This window comes from Adiantum capillus-veneris, chromosome 7 (genome assembly GCF_014529385.1).
Source record: "Adiantum capillus-veneris isolate H3 chromosome 7, ASM1452938v2, whole genome shotgun sequence".
Lineage (NCBI taxonomy): Eukaryota > Viridiplantae > Streptophyta > Polypodiopsida > Polypodiales > Pteridaceae > Adiantum > Adiantum capillus-veneris.
In genome coordinates, this window is record NC_140937.1 from 133,388,065 (window position 1) to 133,405,309 (window position 17,245).

The window sequence follows — 17,245 nt, forward strand, 5'->3', positions numbered from 1 at the left end:
GAAGTCTTGCATGAAGCTAGAGATTACATTCGTCTAGAAACAGGTTGGAATGACCCTGTAGACTCATTGTTGGTGCATGGTTACATTGCCAAATGTCAAGCCAATGAGGCCATTGTACAAGAGAAACGCAAGCGTGAGAATGGGGATGAAGGGCCTTCAAAGAGGGCCACAAGGAGTGGAGGTCAAAATGACACAGTGCCTCCTAGATTAGTTTCCCCACAACAGATGCATGTCCCTGAAGTGCCTATGCAAGAAGCCTCTATAGAGAAGAAGATAGAAGCAACAAAATCCAAAGCAAAGGGTCCGGCCTACAAACTCCCACTATGAGAGATCGTGGTGTTTACCGCGGGCCATTACCGCAAAACAAGAGAGAGGAATTCAAAATGAGAAGAGAGAATCCTTTTGATGCTGAAGCGGCACTTTACCGCAAATATTACCACGTAAATTTCCGTGATTATTGCCGCTCACATTACCGCTAAGACAAGCTGGACCCCCTTCCCCCTCCCTCTCCTGCGGGTTCCATTTAAATCCAATACAACTCCTACACTCTCCAAAATGCTTGCTCACTTCACTTAATCTCTCTTTCACTCTAAAAATTCTATACATAAATCATTGAACTCACAAAAAAACCATTACAAATACTATTCATAAGCACATAACAAAACATTTACAAATTAATCATATACTACACCAAGTGAAAGAATGGAGAGCTTTATTAATTCTCATCTTGTATAAGATCTCTACAAGCACTAGGATCCATATTTAGACCCATAGTATTCAAATCAATAAACAAATTTAGAGATTCTTCCTCCTCTCCATCACCTCCTGTAGAATCATCATCGCTTTCTCCCTCTTCCTCCTCCTCAAGATGACTATTTGCAAGGCTTGGCTGACCTTCTTCAACTTCTACTACATCTTCCTCTGCATCTTGTGGTGATGGTATGATGGGATCAATTACTGGCTCAATGTCCATCTCTGCAAAGATAGATCTACCTCGTGGCGTGACTGGAATGACATACCAAAGTCTTCTTTGATATATACATGGCACATAAAAGACCTGTACGTCACACACTAAGAATAAGCTGATATACATAACTTAAATTTTTAATTTAAGTTAATTGCACATAGCCTAAATTACCTGCTCGAAACTACTAGGATACACCAAGTTGTCAGTTTTTCCCCAATGGAGTTGGGTGGAATCCACCATAATAAGCCCATTTTCATGTCTTTTGACCTCACCCGCAAACCATCGACACTCAAAGAGGAATTTGTGAAAAGATCTGAAATCCACTTTGATTATTCTCTCTATAGTATCACAATATCTGACCTCATCTGTTGTTGTGTCAAAGTTTCCCATCACGCCACAATCATTAGTGGTCCGACGCTCATCTATCTTGCGGGTGCAAAAATGTCGGCCTTCGGACCAAATGGAGTTTAAAATGAGACCCTACAATCACAATGCATAAGAGGTTACATCACATTTCATTAAGTGATTTGCATACATAACATATACACACTCACCTTGCGCAAGCATCCTCGCGCATACTCCCATTCTTTAGTGCTTATTTGTTCTCCTTGTTCTTTGGCATTGGTCATGGCATTATGGATCCACTCTACTTGAATCAAGTCAGGATATTTTGCAAGCTCTTTAGGAAAAGGAGGTACACGTCTACCTCCATGGGACCTCTTCCATGAATCTTTATCCCTTTCTCTAGCTGCGCGGGCTTCCAAGTACATATTGACCCATTTGGTCATGATAGTGGCATTGAGTAAAGAGTAGTTTTTGACTATGGCATGAAACTCTCTATCCATGACCAAGAGTGAGCCTTTTACACTGGGAATGGTTGAGTGCTTCCTAGGATCCTCTTCTTCACTCCACAGACGAGGCAATGATGGATCCACTGTGATGAGATACTGTGAGACATACACATATGCCTCTTGCACCACCCAACCTTCTGCCATGCTCGCCTGAAAACATTAAAACCACATATTTTTATTAGTAACTCCATAGCGTATAAATGCTATCTATATTGTATTTATTTTGCATACCTCCGGTTTTGACCTCAATCTAACAAAATCCTTTAAAGTCTTCAAGAATCTCTCCAAGAAGAACATCCATCTAGAGTGAACCACCCCACAAATGACAATCTCCTCAACAAGGTGAAGCAATAGGTATATTTGGCTAACAAGGATTGTACGTGGGAATGCATACTCAATAGCACACACTGCCTCTACTGCTAGCTAATGGGCTAATGGTATGGCTTCTACTTCTATCTCCTTGGAGCTCACAAATCTACAGGGCAAACGTTATATAGTAGATGAAAAAAAATTCCAAAGTTCATGCATGCACAACATGATATAGTACTTGAAAAAAACCCATTACCTCACAATCTCACCCACTTTGAATATTGCAGCCTTCACCTTAGTGTCCCCATAACCATGGGAAGTACAAACTACAAGCAATAAAACATCTTAGTGAATGTCAACCTATATATAAGGACACATAGACACCACAAACTGTTCTACTCTTGCTTGAAGGATTTTATGCCAATCATGGAATTTCAATCCATACAATTGAGTGGAGCCACCCTTTTTGGTTTTTGTGAAAGCACCTTTGAGTGACCGCATACATCCCATTGGAGTTCTGATGGATGCAATAACTTGCTTTGTCCGCTCTTGGTCTGCCTTTGACATTATCCACGGTGCTTTTAGGAGAATCATCTTTCCCCGCTCCCCCATGCGGGGCATGGCTGAAGGGGGGAGACGTCTAATGGAAGAGGGAGAGAAGGCGGGGCGAGGTGGTGTGCGTGGATAAGGGAGATGGGGTTCTGGATAGTACTGCGCCTGCACACGGCTAAGAGCGAGAGAGACATTGTGTGAGAGAGCATTAGGAAAAAAACGGACTCTCCATGGGCCTTGTAAGAATCCCTAATTTAAAGGAATCCTGCCAACATTAAGGGGGACAAAGGCTTTGAATGGGGCTAGTTTTGTAGGGTCTCCTCCACCTTTGACCCCTAAAAAGGTAGGGGGAAGGGGGGGGGTAACCATTTAAAAACTAGGGAAGGGGGGGGGTAAACCATTTGAAAAGTAGGGGGGTAGGGGGTCTTCTCTCTCTAACTTTTTGGCCAATTTGTAAGTGGCCTCTTAACTCTCCCATGCCACCTAAGCAAATCCGTGGGTCAAAGAGGTTTAAAAAATGACTTTTTTGAAAAACTTTCAAAAAAACTCTATTCCCTCCTAAAAAGTACCCCCAACATATACACATAATAAAAAAAAGATTTTTAAGTTAAATTACTCAAAATTCAACATTTTTTGACTCCCTCCAAACTTTTAGGAAATTCCCCCCAAAATTGAAAACTTTTCCTCCTAATCTAAGCTCCTCTCCTACACCCATCCCCCTTGCACCTGCACCTGCTACTGCACCTACACACCCATCTCTCCATCCTTCAAGCTCCATCTCTCCATCCTACAATGCCTCTTGACGATGTGACCAATGTCCTAGCAAGCTCTTCACGCGGTAGGTCTCCAGGGCTTTTCCTACGCCTACCTCAAGAGTATGTTCCGACAAAGAAAACATGCTTGGGTACATTACCTTCAGCAAACGAACGCCGCGCTCAAGGGGAGAAGAATGTGGATCTTTGGACAGACGGATGCTTGTATCCAAAGGATCCTTCTCTCAATGTTCATCCGTCTTTTACAAACATTCCATCACTATTGCAATACGTTGGAAATGGAGAGCAAGGTTTTTTGGGCTACTACAAGAGACTCAACAAACACGAGATTGCGCGGTCCGAGATCTACTTGCGTCATTGGTAGTTGCTCAATGGGATTTTCCACAATCTTCAAGATCAGATGCAAACAACTACTAGTGCGCTTGAAGAGGCAAAGAGCACCATCACAACCAAGGAAAATGTAATTAAAAAGCTTGAGGATACTCTTTCACACATGAAGAGTACTGCCATGGGAGGTAGGGTGAGGAAACGAGAGTTGTCCAAAATTCAGACTCTTGCACCACGTGGAGGTGCAAGAAAATGAAGGGTGACAGTTATGAGGTAACATGTTCTGTCCCTCATGTTGTTTAAGTCTAATACAGCTCATCATTGTTTTTTTGGGCAATAGGAACTTCGTCCAAGAAACGTGCGGCGGCGAGAATGCGGAAGCTAGGGCTACTTTACTTCGTTCTTGTTTCAACAAAGAGGATTTTATTGGGATGCTTGATGCTCCAGAGGCAAAACACTTGAAAGACGCAATCACTAAGAGAGTTCTTAGTGATTTTTTTAATATTGTCACTGATCTAGATGTTCAGGATATTTGTGATGCTGTTGGGATTAGTACCAAGGGCTATCAAGCAATACATCAAGTGTTAAAAGATGCATTAAGAAGTCGAGGAGTCACGGAAAACCTATTCCCACTTCCTCACAGAGTGCAGATTGACAAGAAGGTGTCAAATGAAGATGTTGTTCACCGATTAGGGGACTACTTGTATATTGAAGACACGATGCCTCTTCAGCCGCTCCGTAGCAAATCACAAGGAAGGAAGGGCCGCGGGAAGGGAAGCCGTGCTGTTTCTAACAGTGTGTTGCGGACCGAAGGGTTTGTTTACACCAAATTCAACAATATCTTTGTGGACTTGATACGATTGCAGCAGTCCATGGATGTTTTCTACAATCTGAGTGGTGCAGGTTAGTTTAGAGTTGCCTACATGCTCTATGATGTGTCATAACAAGCATTCTGAGGCTTTATGTTGTTGGCAGCTCTTGAAGGCAAGCTTGTGTTCGTGTTGAAGTTGGATGAATGTGTATTTGTTAAAGGGAGAAAGTTGGAGAGAATGAGCGTCACGCTTATGAATGAAGCCCTACCTTATGCCAAGCAATCTTGCAGTTCGAGTGAAGCGACAAAGCCCTCTTTTAGTGTGCAATCAGAGAAGGATATATGGTGGCTTGGTGCAATTGAAGTTCCGAAAGAGACACATGAAGTCCTTGCATGGATTTTCAGTAGAATCCCATGGGTCACAGAGGTCATTAAAGCTCAAATAAATGGTGAGAAGCTCATGGTTCCAGGACGTGGGGAGTTTGATGTTGAATGGCATTTAGGTGGTGATCTAAAGACCATAAAGTGCATGCTTGGATGCAAACAAGGTGCAAATTCTTTACTTCCCTGTCCATTCTGTACGAAAGGGCACAAGACAAGTCGAGTAACTCAAGTGGAAGGTCAGGACGAAGATAATGACGACCATATAAATAGGGAGTGGCAAACTTCGGTTCTTTCATGTGATATGCTGCAGGTGCCCAATAGGGATAGCAAAGATCCTGGGTGGAACCCCATAATTCCCTTCTCCCTCAACAATGTTCACTTTTGTACATTGCATGCGTTTATGCGAATATTTGATAGGATCCTAAAGCATCACATTGATTATGCTTTCACAATGAAGCCCCTTCAATGGTCAAAAGACTCCTTGCAGGGGGTGGAGACGCTCCTTAATGAGATTGGATGTCACCGATCAAGGGTGAACATTGTAGCAGAGACTTGTAGGGAGAAGACATATGAGGTGGCATAGAAGGTTTCCATGAATGGAGCCAAGGCATGTCGATTTTTCAAGAAGATGTCAAAGTCTCCAATGCAGGTATCCAAGGCAAGTGTCGATCTAGCAAGTGAGAAGCGGTGGGAGTTGTGGAAATATTTGTGTTCATGCACGACGGACAAAGATCCCAATGTGGAGGTTGCTAACCAACGCAAGCTAGTATGGTCATCCTTTCAAAAGGTTGTGCAATTGATGAATCTTTCAAGCACCACCGTTGAGCAGCGAGAGGAGTTCAAGAAGGTGCTTTATGAATTCACAAAGGCCGCTAAGGACGGATGGTCTGAAAGCAAGATTACACACTACATGGTTTGTTTTAACGGACTTAATACATATGCAATGTTTGAAAATGCAACTTTTCTATTCGCTTATCTCCTTTTTGGTTGTTTTAGCACATTCTCTATGCGCATGGTGCATACTTCATGGACCGCTATGGTTCGCTTGATATATGGAGTACACAAGGCATGGAGAAGTCCCACTATCGACAAAAAGGAGTCTACTTCAAGAATACTCGGCATGGTGGTGGTAGTTCACACTCCAACTACCTCCAAGAGATGTTTAGCTGGTTTTTTAGGCACACCTTTGGGAGAACTCGTACTATTGAGAAAGCAAGAGAATCGATGTTAGCAAAGCAGTTACGCAACGCTTCCCGTACTACAGCATCCGAGAAGTGGAAACGCTCGCGAGCGTCCCTGGGCCATGAAGCTTGGCGTGCAACTAAATATCGAAAAGGCAGCGTTTGGGCGTCGCGTCAGCCGTCCGCATGATCCAGGTTTAGTTGTTAAATTCAATTGCTTTATTTGAGTTTCACTCAATTGGCCGCATAGTGTGAAAGGGCCCAAATCTCAAAAAAACCTATTTAAAGGTTGAAGGGGCTCATTTTCTCATTTTCCCTACTAGGTGGTACCATGGCAAGAACAAAACAAACGGCTAGGATTGAATATCCAGAGGGGCTGGATGGCCAACGACTCAAAGGTACAGCAATAGAAGCTAGAACTTCACAAGCTCAAGGTGAAGTCCACACAGAAGAAGCTGGAGCTTCAAACCAGCATGGCCAGTCCTCTACAGCAGCAAAAGAGAGACGGAAGCATCGCCTTGTTGTCTATTCATCGGACTCCAATGATTCTGATGGCAACAGGGAGGATGAGAGCGACCAGGGCAAAGAAACAAACAACCAAAAGCAACCATCAGAAGGCTCCGAAGAGACGCAAACGGATGAAGATGCCCCATGGGTTGGCGTCCAAATACAAACTTATCAGGCTCACATGTCTATTGGGGCTAAGACACTTCCTAAAGGGAGTGGACCTACACCATCACATCCGGTCAATAGTGAAGAGCACGAATCAGATGGAGAGTGGGTGGAATCAGATTATGAGGTGTTGGAAGTGCCTGTGTAGAAAAAAAAGAGAAAGAGCATTGTCTACAAGAAGAGGAAGCAAGCTGCCCCGACTCATGCCAAAAATGCACCTCCACGTCGACCTCAGAAGGTACGAAAGCGCAGTCATGCTTTTGTGGAGATTCGACACTATCAAAAGAGCACCGAGCTCTTGATTCGGAGGGCCCCTTTTGCAAGGCTATGCAGGGAGGTTTTGCAATTGTACAACACTCAGTTTCGGATGGGCACCGTGGCCATAGAGGCAGTCCAAGAGGCAACAAAGCAATATTTAACTGGCATATTCGAGGATTCTAACCTCTGTGCCATCCATGAAAAGCGTGTAACCATTATGCCCAAGGATATGCAGCTTGCTCGCCGTTTGCGCCATGAGGAGTAGCTTGTAATTAGGCATCAACCTTTTTGTATTTACGGAACTCCAAGATTGGGAAGAATTTGAATACAAGCGTATTTTGATTGTATATCCCACTCTATGCATTGCATTGGGAAGAATTTGAATATAATTGTCTTTTATTGTATACCCCACTGCGCATTGTATTGTTTTAATTCTGTACCATGCAATGTAGCACTGGTTCAAGTTTTGTCTACCTTCTATTGTATGTATGTAGCCATTAGCTTGTTATTGGGAAAAATTGCCTACGTTTAGCACCTTGGCTAAGTGGGGCATGCACTTCCTGATGTATCCATGCTATGTGACTCACTATTGCATGGCAAAAACATCTACAAAGTGTTGAAAATGGCTTGGAATGCCCCCAAATTGGCTGCCACAAGGGCGCGCATTTGGGGCTTCCAGAGGCCTATGGATGGACATAATGCGCACCTTTGTGGAAGCCTTTCCTAGTGCTTTCCAGACACTTTCTAGTGGGTTCCAGACAATTTTGACAAGAAATAAGTATGTTTTGTTTGCTTCAATTCTTCAATTAGCATAGATGCTGTTGGCAATCATCCCCCCTTAGTCCATGTCAGTCCTATACTCCAAAAAGGGCTTAGATATTGCCACAAAGTTTACTCTTGTGGTTTGTTAATACAACTTTAGGTATCTGGGGCAAGATGGGCTTAAGGTTACCTGGTCACTCTGTTTTGTAATTGGGTATGCTCCTATACTCCAAAAAGGTCTTAGATATTTCCATAGTTTACTCTTGTGGTTTGTTGATACAACTTTAGGTATCTGGGGCAAGATGGGCTTAAGGTTACCTGGGTATCCATGTCTTTCTCTTTTGCAACTGGGTATTAATATCTTGTCACTCTTTTTTGTACCTGGGTATGCTCTTAGATGTGTCCAATTTCATCTGCCACAAGGGCGCGCATTTGCACAGTTCATCAGCTGATGGAAAGCCCCAATGCGCGCCCTTGTGGCAGCATATTTTAGGGACTTTCAATCCCTTTACTAGGCACATATATAAATTTGGAAGCCTAGATATAACAAAGTATGAATTTTTTAAATTTTAATGCCTGCCAGACCCTTTAGTAGTCATAGGAGAAATTATGGTGCTTCTCATACACAATGGAAGCCCAACATATAAGAAATTCAAAACCTTGCAAGAAAGAGATTCATAGACAACAAAAAGTAGTTTCATTAAAGAAATCAATGCTTTACATGATATCCGGATTTTGCTTTAGGATCTTTCTAATTACAATTTTCTGGCGCTTGGCCTTTTGGGGTGGCTCCCTGTTAAGTAAAGTGGTTGTGATTTCTTGGGTGTCATTAACCCCTACAGCTTGGTTCATGCCGACATGGGCAATAAGGCGCCCGCGAAAGTTTACACCGAAAGTGGATATTGCAAAATCTTTCTTTACAAGCACTACAAGGTTGGCCGTTTGGGCAAGTGTTGTTAAACACAACGCCTTGGAGAGTGAACGGAGAGAAAAAATGTTGTAGCGACCATTGGGAGAGTAGTCGGCATGGACAAACACCACGACACCAGTGGGAAGTGTGCCGAGGTAGTGAGCAAGTGCCGCTTGAGGTCCGAACGGCATCCTCCTCCCCCCTGACCGTTGCGCCCAGGCGTCAACCTCCAGAACATCCTGCAGAACATAGGTTTTTTGAGATATGGCACATAATTATCATATAACATTAACAAAATCATTTGTAACAATCAAATGTAAGTGAGCATCTATACCTCTTGTCTATGATCCTCCTCATCGGCATCCGGGTGCAAGTAAAGATCCACGCTTGAATTCCCCTTTGGATCAAGAAAAACAGGTGTTGCAGCAGGTGGTGGTGAATCCACTCTTGCGAGTTGAGCCAAACACATGGCTTGCACAGCCACAAACTCCTCCTCAAAGACCTTGGCATGCTCGGCCGCTGCCACCTCGGCTTGTGCGATCACCACTGTGTCCGCCAAAGTATTCCCCATGGGCAGTGGGAGATCATCGTCATGGGAGGTGGTGGTATCAAGATCAAACTTGCCATGGGCATCGAGGATGGCGAAACACTCATCCATGCGAAGCTCAAAGGATTTCTCCAGATCATGCATAAACACAAACTCCTCCCCACCCACCACAATGGAGGAGAAGCGGGTAATCTCTACCTCAGGGATGGCATCCCGAGTGGTGGTTCCTTCTAGCGGTCCGGAGGATGAACCGACTGATGGAGAGGCCTCCAAGAGGCCTTGAATCCCTACAAGGTAGGTCAAGGCAAGCGTCCCCTCCTCTGCGGATGAGTCAATGGCCGCGGGCTTGGGGTCCTTCACATCAGCCAATACCCCGCCGATCTACAAGTGAGGTAGCACTACGTCAGGGCCTGATGGGCACTCGTGAAGGAGGAAGATCATTATGGCCTGAACAGAGAAAAAAGTGTTTCCGATCCTTCCCTTACGCATTGCTCGCACATCATCAGATTCAAGCCGCACATATTGTCCGGCGGGTTGTGCTATGGTGGAAAAGCGTGCAAGCCGCTGATGAAATGGCCTGTCCCCTTGGTAGATGTGGTGGAGAAGGCCTTTAGGGTTCCATTGCCCTGGCCGGTTTGGTAACTCAACAATGAATCTCCCCATGCACGTGGAAATGTATGAAGTAATGTGCTCAAGAGATTGAGAGTGGAGGGTCAAGGTGGTTTCCAAATCGGGTTGGGTTGTGAAAAATGCTTGAAGCTCAGGGCGATTTGCATGCCCAACCTCAGTAAGGAATGCATCTAAAGCACTAGTAGAAGCCATTTCTTCTCTTTGCGTGATTGGGTATGCTAGGTCTCTCTGCAATGCTGGGATGAAAATGGTGAAATGAAGAGGTGGTCCTCCTTATATAGACATATTCCATCTCCAAAAAAATAAAAAAATATACATTTAAAAAATAAATTTACACCACCTTAAAACTCAAGTACAAAATCAAGTACAACACCTTAAAACTTTTCAAAATCTTTAATAAAATATCCAATATATAAACGATTAAAGTTACAAGCCAATTCACTTAGACAAGATGATTTCGTCTATAGCCCAATCTTTGTAAACAAGCATAGTGGCCTCCATCCACCTTCCAATCTATACAACCAAAAAAGGCCAATCAAAATACAAAAACCCACAAAAAATAAGAAAAGGTAGTTGAGCAAGCACAAAGCAGACCTTGCGTTGTTCTAGTTTGAAAATTGCATTACCGACATCCTCGAATCCCATTATGACAAAGTGTTCCCGAAGATTGGCAAGAGTCCAATGCGTATTCACTGCAACCACCTCCACCTTGTTATTGGGCATGCGGATACGAATTTCAAAGGATTGAATCTCTTCGGCTGTCAGTTGCAAGGGTATCCATTTGCCACGTTTGTGCATCCACCTCTCATAGTTAAACCGTGCATACAAGGTGCACCTTGCTTTCAAATACCGAAGGCAAAGCTGTGTGGGGGACACATTGCACTTATAACGGTCACCATCATGCAAACCGTCAACATAGCCCCAATTGACACCTAGAATGGTGTCCATTGCATCTATGTCAACTTCTTTGCAAAAAAACATTGTTGGTGTTTATCCAATCGGCAGAGAGCGGAATGCATGCACAAACAAATGAATGGAACAATGCCAACTGAGACCCATCGATCTGGTTGCCTTACCAAACTTTAGGGACCCTTGGAAATCTTGCAGCACCTTGCACTTGAAAGAAAGCAAAGCCCAATGGTCTGGAGTTGGCCATTCTGCACTCTGCAATGAGGGTGTCTCCACGGCTTCTAACCTACCATAGCTTAGGCTTGACTTCGGCACCACGTACTTGTGGGAGTACATGAATATTCGCTGCTCAGTAAGTTTTTTCGATGAAACATTAAGAAACATAAGCTCCCCAATGTGAGCATGCACAACCATGAACGTGCCTGAGAGGCACTCAAGCGGTTGCTCCTCAACTAAGCTGGATGGAAAAATATATTTACAAATGCCCTTAGTTAAACATAATGATCACATAAACGTAAACATGACATATGCATGGGATAGCTAAACCATGAAAACTTACAATGAGGTGCAAATTGAGTTGAAGCTCTCTTGAGGTGGAGCTCAGCTGCACTGTAGACGTGTTGCACGATGGCCACCATTCCGGACTTTGTTTCTTTAAATGCCAATAGCCGGCCCTTCCAATGACGTTTCAATACGCCTCGACACCGTACGCGATGAGGTCCATCACGTGACGGTTGCATGTAGATCCATGCACCCTTCTTGAATACTTGTGGGATCCATACCCCCTCTGAGTCTTTTGTGTTGTGCAACACAATCTCCTCTATCTCTGGTTTGGGCCGTCTATGCATGGACATACTTGGGAAGTTGGCCTTAGGAAGGGATTTGAAAGAGTTGAGTACTGAGGGGAGGGTGAGGTGAGCTGCCTATGGTGGCTTTGACAGTGGAGATAGAGAAAGAGGGGAGGAGTGAGAGGTAGAGAGGATAGTGGAGCTGTGGGCTATGGAGTGTGGGACTGTAGAGGGTTGATGGAGGTGTGAGAGAAGGGGGAGCTATGGAGAGAGAGGAAGAGAGTGGTGGAAAGCTTTTGGCCATGGCTACCTTGACTGTAGAGAGAGAATGGGAGGAGGGAGAGTGTGGAAGAGAAAAGTAATGAGGGAGAGAGAGAAAAGTGGATTTTGGGGGGGAAAATTGACTTTTTTAAGTTATTTTATGTTTTGAGGCAGTTTTGGAGGCAAATGGGTCAACTTTGGAACTTTTAAAAAATTTTCAATTTTTAGGGTTTTTAAGCATGCGCGTTTTTTTTTGGGGGGTCCCTCCCTCTTTTATGACACCTCTCTCCTCCTTTACACCCCCCCCCCCCTAGCCTACCTCCCACCTCTCTCTAAGAACCAAGCATTGAAGAGGGAGACAATTAGGCTGCACCCCTACCATTCCTCCCCCGCTAGGTGATATCCCAAGAGCCTTCTCATTGGTTCTCCCTTAAGCCTTCACTAATCAAAAAGGCCCAAGGAGAGTCCATATTTTTCCTAATGGAGGTGGTGAGATGGCGGGGCTCCGCGCCTCGTGGGCCGCCAGACAAGAGAGCAAGGGAAGGGGGGGGGGGTGTGAGGTCAGAGAGAGGGGAGCGGAATATCACCCGTTCCTGTTTGGTGGCTCAAGGACGAAAGGGGGGGGGGAGAGTCAATGGGGTGGGGAGAGAGGGAGAATATTAGCGGACCAAGGGAGGGAGATTGAGGCCAAGGGAATGGTGAGGCGAGTGGGTGGGGAAGAGAGAGAATAGTATTGGGCTATTGGGATTGCCTAGAGAGCGAGGGAGGGAGTGTGAGGGGGGCCGGGTGCGTGGATAAGAATACGGAAGAGCGGGAGTTCACATGCGGCTCGACACAGAGGGAGCGCGAGAGGGAAAGCGAGAGAGAGGTCGGGGTGAGTGCTCGAGGCCGCTCCTGGCCAAGGGTGGCCAGTAAGGGGTGTGTGGGTGGGAGAGAGAGAGAGAGAGAGAGAGAGAGGATAGTGTGATCGGCCATTGGTAGGCTACAAGGGAGATAGGAAGAGAGGATTGGCCGGATCGCCTACAGGCATGCAGCCGCGACAAGAGCTGGGGAAAGCGGGTTGTCAGCGGCGAGAGAGGAGGAGTGGATGAGGGAGAGGAAGGGGGTGTCGAGAAGGGAGAGAGAGGATATTAGAGAGAGGTTTGTAGGGAAAATGAGAGAGAGAGAGAGAAAATATTTCAGTCGATGCCCGCCGGGGAAATAAAACTGCAGGGAAAGAGGGAAGGGAGAGTGAAACCGAGGGCGGCCGACTAGGCTGGGGCATGGACGAGCGGGGCTTGAGGGTGATAAGGTCGGCCAATCGAAGGGAGGGGGTAACCTTATGCCCATAAAAGCTCCATGAGGTTGACCAGGCGTTGCCGAGCCTTCCAACAGTGTCGCCAAGGCTTCGGCAGAGGAAAAATAAGTTTTTTTCTTTTCTTTCTTTGATTTTCAAAAATCGGCCATCATTAGCCCTTGACTAGAGGCATTCATGCTTCTAGCCCTTCCTCTGCATCTTTAGATGTGGAGTTAGAGGGTTCTCCCTCTTTTGGAATGTCTAGCATGAATTCTGGATCAAACCTAAGAAAATACCTTTTTGAATCTCCATGCATTGACCCTAGTCTTGTTAATTCTCCCATCTGCTTCCATCAGCTTATAGCTACCGTTGTCATAGCGTTTCTTGATGATGAATGGTCCTTCCCATCTGGGTTGAAATTTCTTGTCCTTCCTGGTGTCAAATCTGTTGTCGTATCTCAACACTAACATAGCTTTTTCTAGTCCTTTTTCTTTAAGCCCTTGATTGAAAGTGAGCCGACGTCGTTCTGCCTGTGTTGCATAGTGATTGATTGCTTCTTCCCTATCTAGTTGGAGTCTCTCCAGATCCAAGATGTGGTTTCAAAGATTTACGATTGGACGATGTATTTGGCTAGCCAAAAATCGTAAGCTAGCTATCTGTACCTCAATGGGTAGAATTGCCTCCTTCCCATAAACTAGATGGAAAGGGGTGAAACCTAGTGACGTTCGGAATGTTGTTCTGTAGGCCCAAAGAGCTGCCATGAGATGTGTATCCTAGTCCCCTGTGTGATTGTTCACCTGCTTTGTGATGATTTTGTTAATCATTCCATTTACCTTCTCTACCAGACCATTGCATTGTGGATAGTATGGTGTGGAATGTCGGCGTGTGATGCCTAACTTCGTCATCAGTTCTCCCATCAAATCACATCTGAGTCCTGGTCCTCTATCTGATATTATCTCAAGAAGAGTGCCAAAACGGCAACAGATATGCTCAAAAATGAACTTTGCTACCTCTTGTAAAGAATGAGGATGCAAGAGAGCTACACAAGACAAGCACAAAGCACACAGAGATGGAAAGCTTCTTCTTCTTCTTCACAGAAAAGAGAGTACAAAATGACTAAGTGCTAAAGCTGAAAAGTAGCACATATGTACATGCGGTCACTAAGTGTGAACTCGCTAGAAGCGTACTAGGCTGGCACTATAAGTGTAGTCCAGCTGTAGAATCACTGGCAAAGATCCTCCGTGTCGGTCACCTAACGCGCCAGTGAGTAAATGCCGTAAGCGGCCAAGACCCGTAGTGGATGCCAGCTCAAGGTGTAGAGCTCGACATCTCAACACTCCCCCTCGAGCTCTGCATGTCGCAGAGTCCAAGCATAGTCCGGAAATGTCGAAGCTTCTCAGCATGCACCGCAGCTGTAGGTGTCCTGTTCATAATTTACACAGCTGTATTTACAGCTTCAGCCCAGAAATGATGAGGCATGTTCTTCTCATTCATCAATGCACGTGCAACCTCTGCAATGTGCATGTTTTTCCTTTCTGCGACCCCAATCTGCTGTGGAGTATATCTGCATGTAAACTGCCTGTGTATACCATGCATTCGTAGAAAATCTGAAAAATCATTGGAGAAGTACTCTGCCCCTCCATCTGACCTCAATGTCTTGATTTGCATATCTGTCTCCTTCTCAATCATGACTTTGAAGTCTTGAAAGTGACCAAACACTTCACTTTTGTTACGCATGAAGTAGACCCATACTTTCCTTGTATGGTCATCAATGAAAGAGACATAATACCTGCAACCATGTATACTTGCAGTATCGGTTGGACCCCAAACATTTGTGTGCACCACCTCAAGTGGCTTTTTACATACATTGCGCTCATGTGGAAATGAGCCCTTTGACTGTTTTCCAAACTGGCATGCTGCACACACTTTATGCATACCATCCACCTTGAATTTGGGCAAACCTTTTACAATCTGTTTTGATTGCATGCTGCGCAATCTCTGCTCATTGACATGGCCAATGCGTTTGTGCCAAATGTCAACATCAGCCACAACACCTGTGCCCTGTGCAAATAATGCAGCTTTTACCTCAGGCATGTCTACATTCAGCGTAAACATTCTGCCCACACATTTGCCCTCTGTGATCAGCTTACAGCCATTCTGGAAATCTTCCACATAACAGCCATTTGGATTGAAGCGAACCTGCAAACCCTGCTCAACCATTTGTCCAACAGAAACAAGATTCTTTGTAATGTTTGGGACATGAAGTACATCTGCTAAGTACTTTGATTTCCCACTCTTCGTATTTAGAGATATGTCCCCTACATGAGCAATGGGGTGAGCTGTGTCATCTCCTGTCTGCACATAGCCTGACACATCTGGTTTGCGCATATCTCTAAACCACTCTCCACGAGACGTCATGTGATTAGAGGCACCTGAATCCACATACCAAACATCATCTTGGGTGGAATTCTCTGCAGTCATTGTATTCATTACATGTTGCATAACAAACATGTGCTCGTTTTTGCTGTCATCTGCATCTCTGCTAGTAGATGCATAGTTGCCCTGTTCTCTCTTTCTACTTGCTTTTCCCTTTGGACAGTCACGTGACATGTGACCTCTTTCACCACAAGTCCAACATTCTCTACTATCTGGAGTATGTTGCTGCCTGCTTGATCTTGCACCACGACCTCTTTGACTCCCCCTGCCTTGAGACTGGTTTCCCCTGCCACCTGTATTGTTTTGATTTGATTGACCTTCCAGAAATTGGCCCCTGCAACCCCTTGGGCCTCGACCACGACCTCTACCTCTACCTCTGTTGGAGTTAGAATAGAAGGCCTGTTCAGAATTATTTCTGCCATGAGAAGAAGATGTGTCAAGGTTCTTCTCCTCAAGAATAAGCATAGAAATCAAATCTTGGAACACGGGGATGTCGTCTCTTGTATTCATGGAAGACCTAAAATGTACATACTCATCTCCTAGACCATCCAAGCATGCACGGACAATGTCATCGTTTCCACTGAGACTTTAATAGATCCAAGAGCCTCAATGATACTCTTGATCTTCAAAGCATAATCATTGATTGAGAGGTTGTTCCTCTTAACCTGATTTAGCTCCGACTTTAGTTGAAGCTTCCTGGCCTTGGTGTTCACCTCGAACACTCTGCCTAAGTTTCTCCATGCAATGGCGGGGGTTTCAGCATCCTGTAGATAGCCCATCATGCCATCTGTGATGCTCATAGAAAGCCAATACATCACTTTGCTCTGGCCTTATTGCCATTCCCTCAAAGCTTTCCTTTGTTCTGCTGTAGCATTTGCCTCGGGAATCTCTGGTTCCTTTTCATTGTCTCCTTCTACATAGTCCCAATAACCTTTTCCTTTTAGGAAATTTGTTATTCTGAACTTCCATGTAGGGTAGTTATTTTTCTCAAGCTTCTCAGTAACAATCTGACTGAAACCGTCGACATCTTGAAGCACTAAGACAAAATAGCTGCAATCTACAAAAACCTGCAAATCTGCTGAACCTGCTATCGTGGTTCCTGTAACGCTTTCTACACTCAACGAGTGTCCACAATCAAGCGTACATACAACCACTGTACTTGTACAGTAATCTCTCTATACTGCACTTTGGAGACCTGTTCAGAAACTTGTGCAAAAAACCCCTAAAATCTCTGGTCGTGGATTGCGAACGAAGGGATTGTGATGCTCTTGCTCTCTTAGCCTCTCTTGCCTGCACCAGGCTCTGATACCATGTAAAGAATGAGGATGCAAGAGAGCTACACAAGACAAGCACAAAGCACACAGAGATGGAAAGCTTCTTCTTCTTCTTCACAGAAAAGAGAGTACAAAATGACTAAGTGCTAAAGCTGAAAAGTAGCACATATGTACATGCGGTCACTAAGTGTGAACTCGCTAGAAGCGTACTAGGCTGGCACTATAAGTGTAGTCTAGCTGTAGAATCACTAGCAGAGATCCTCCGTGTCGGTCACCTAACACGCCAGTGAGTAAATGCCGTAAGCAGCCAAGACCCGTAGTGGATGCCAGCTCAAGGTGTAGAGCTCGACATCTCAACACCTCTTGG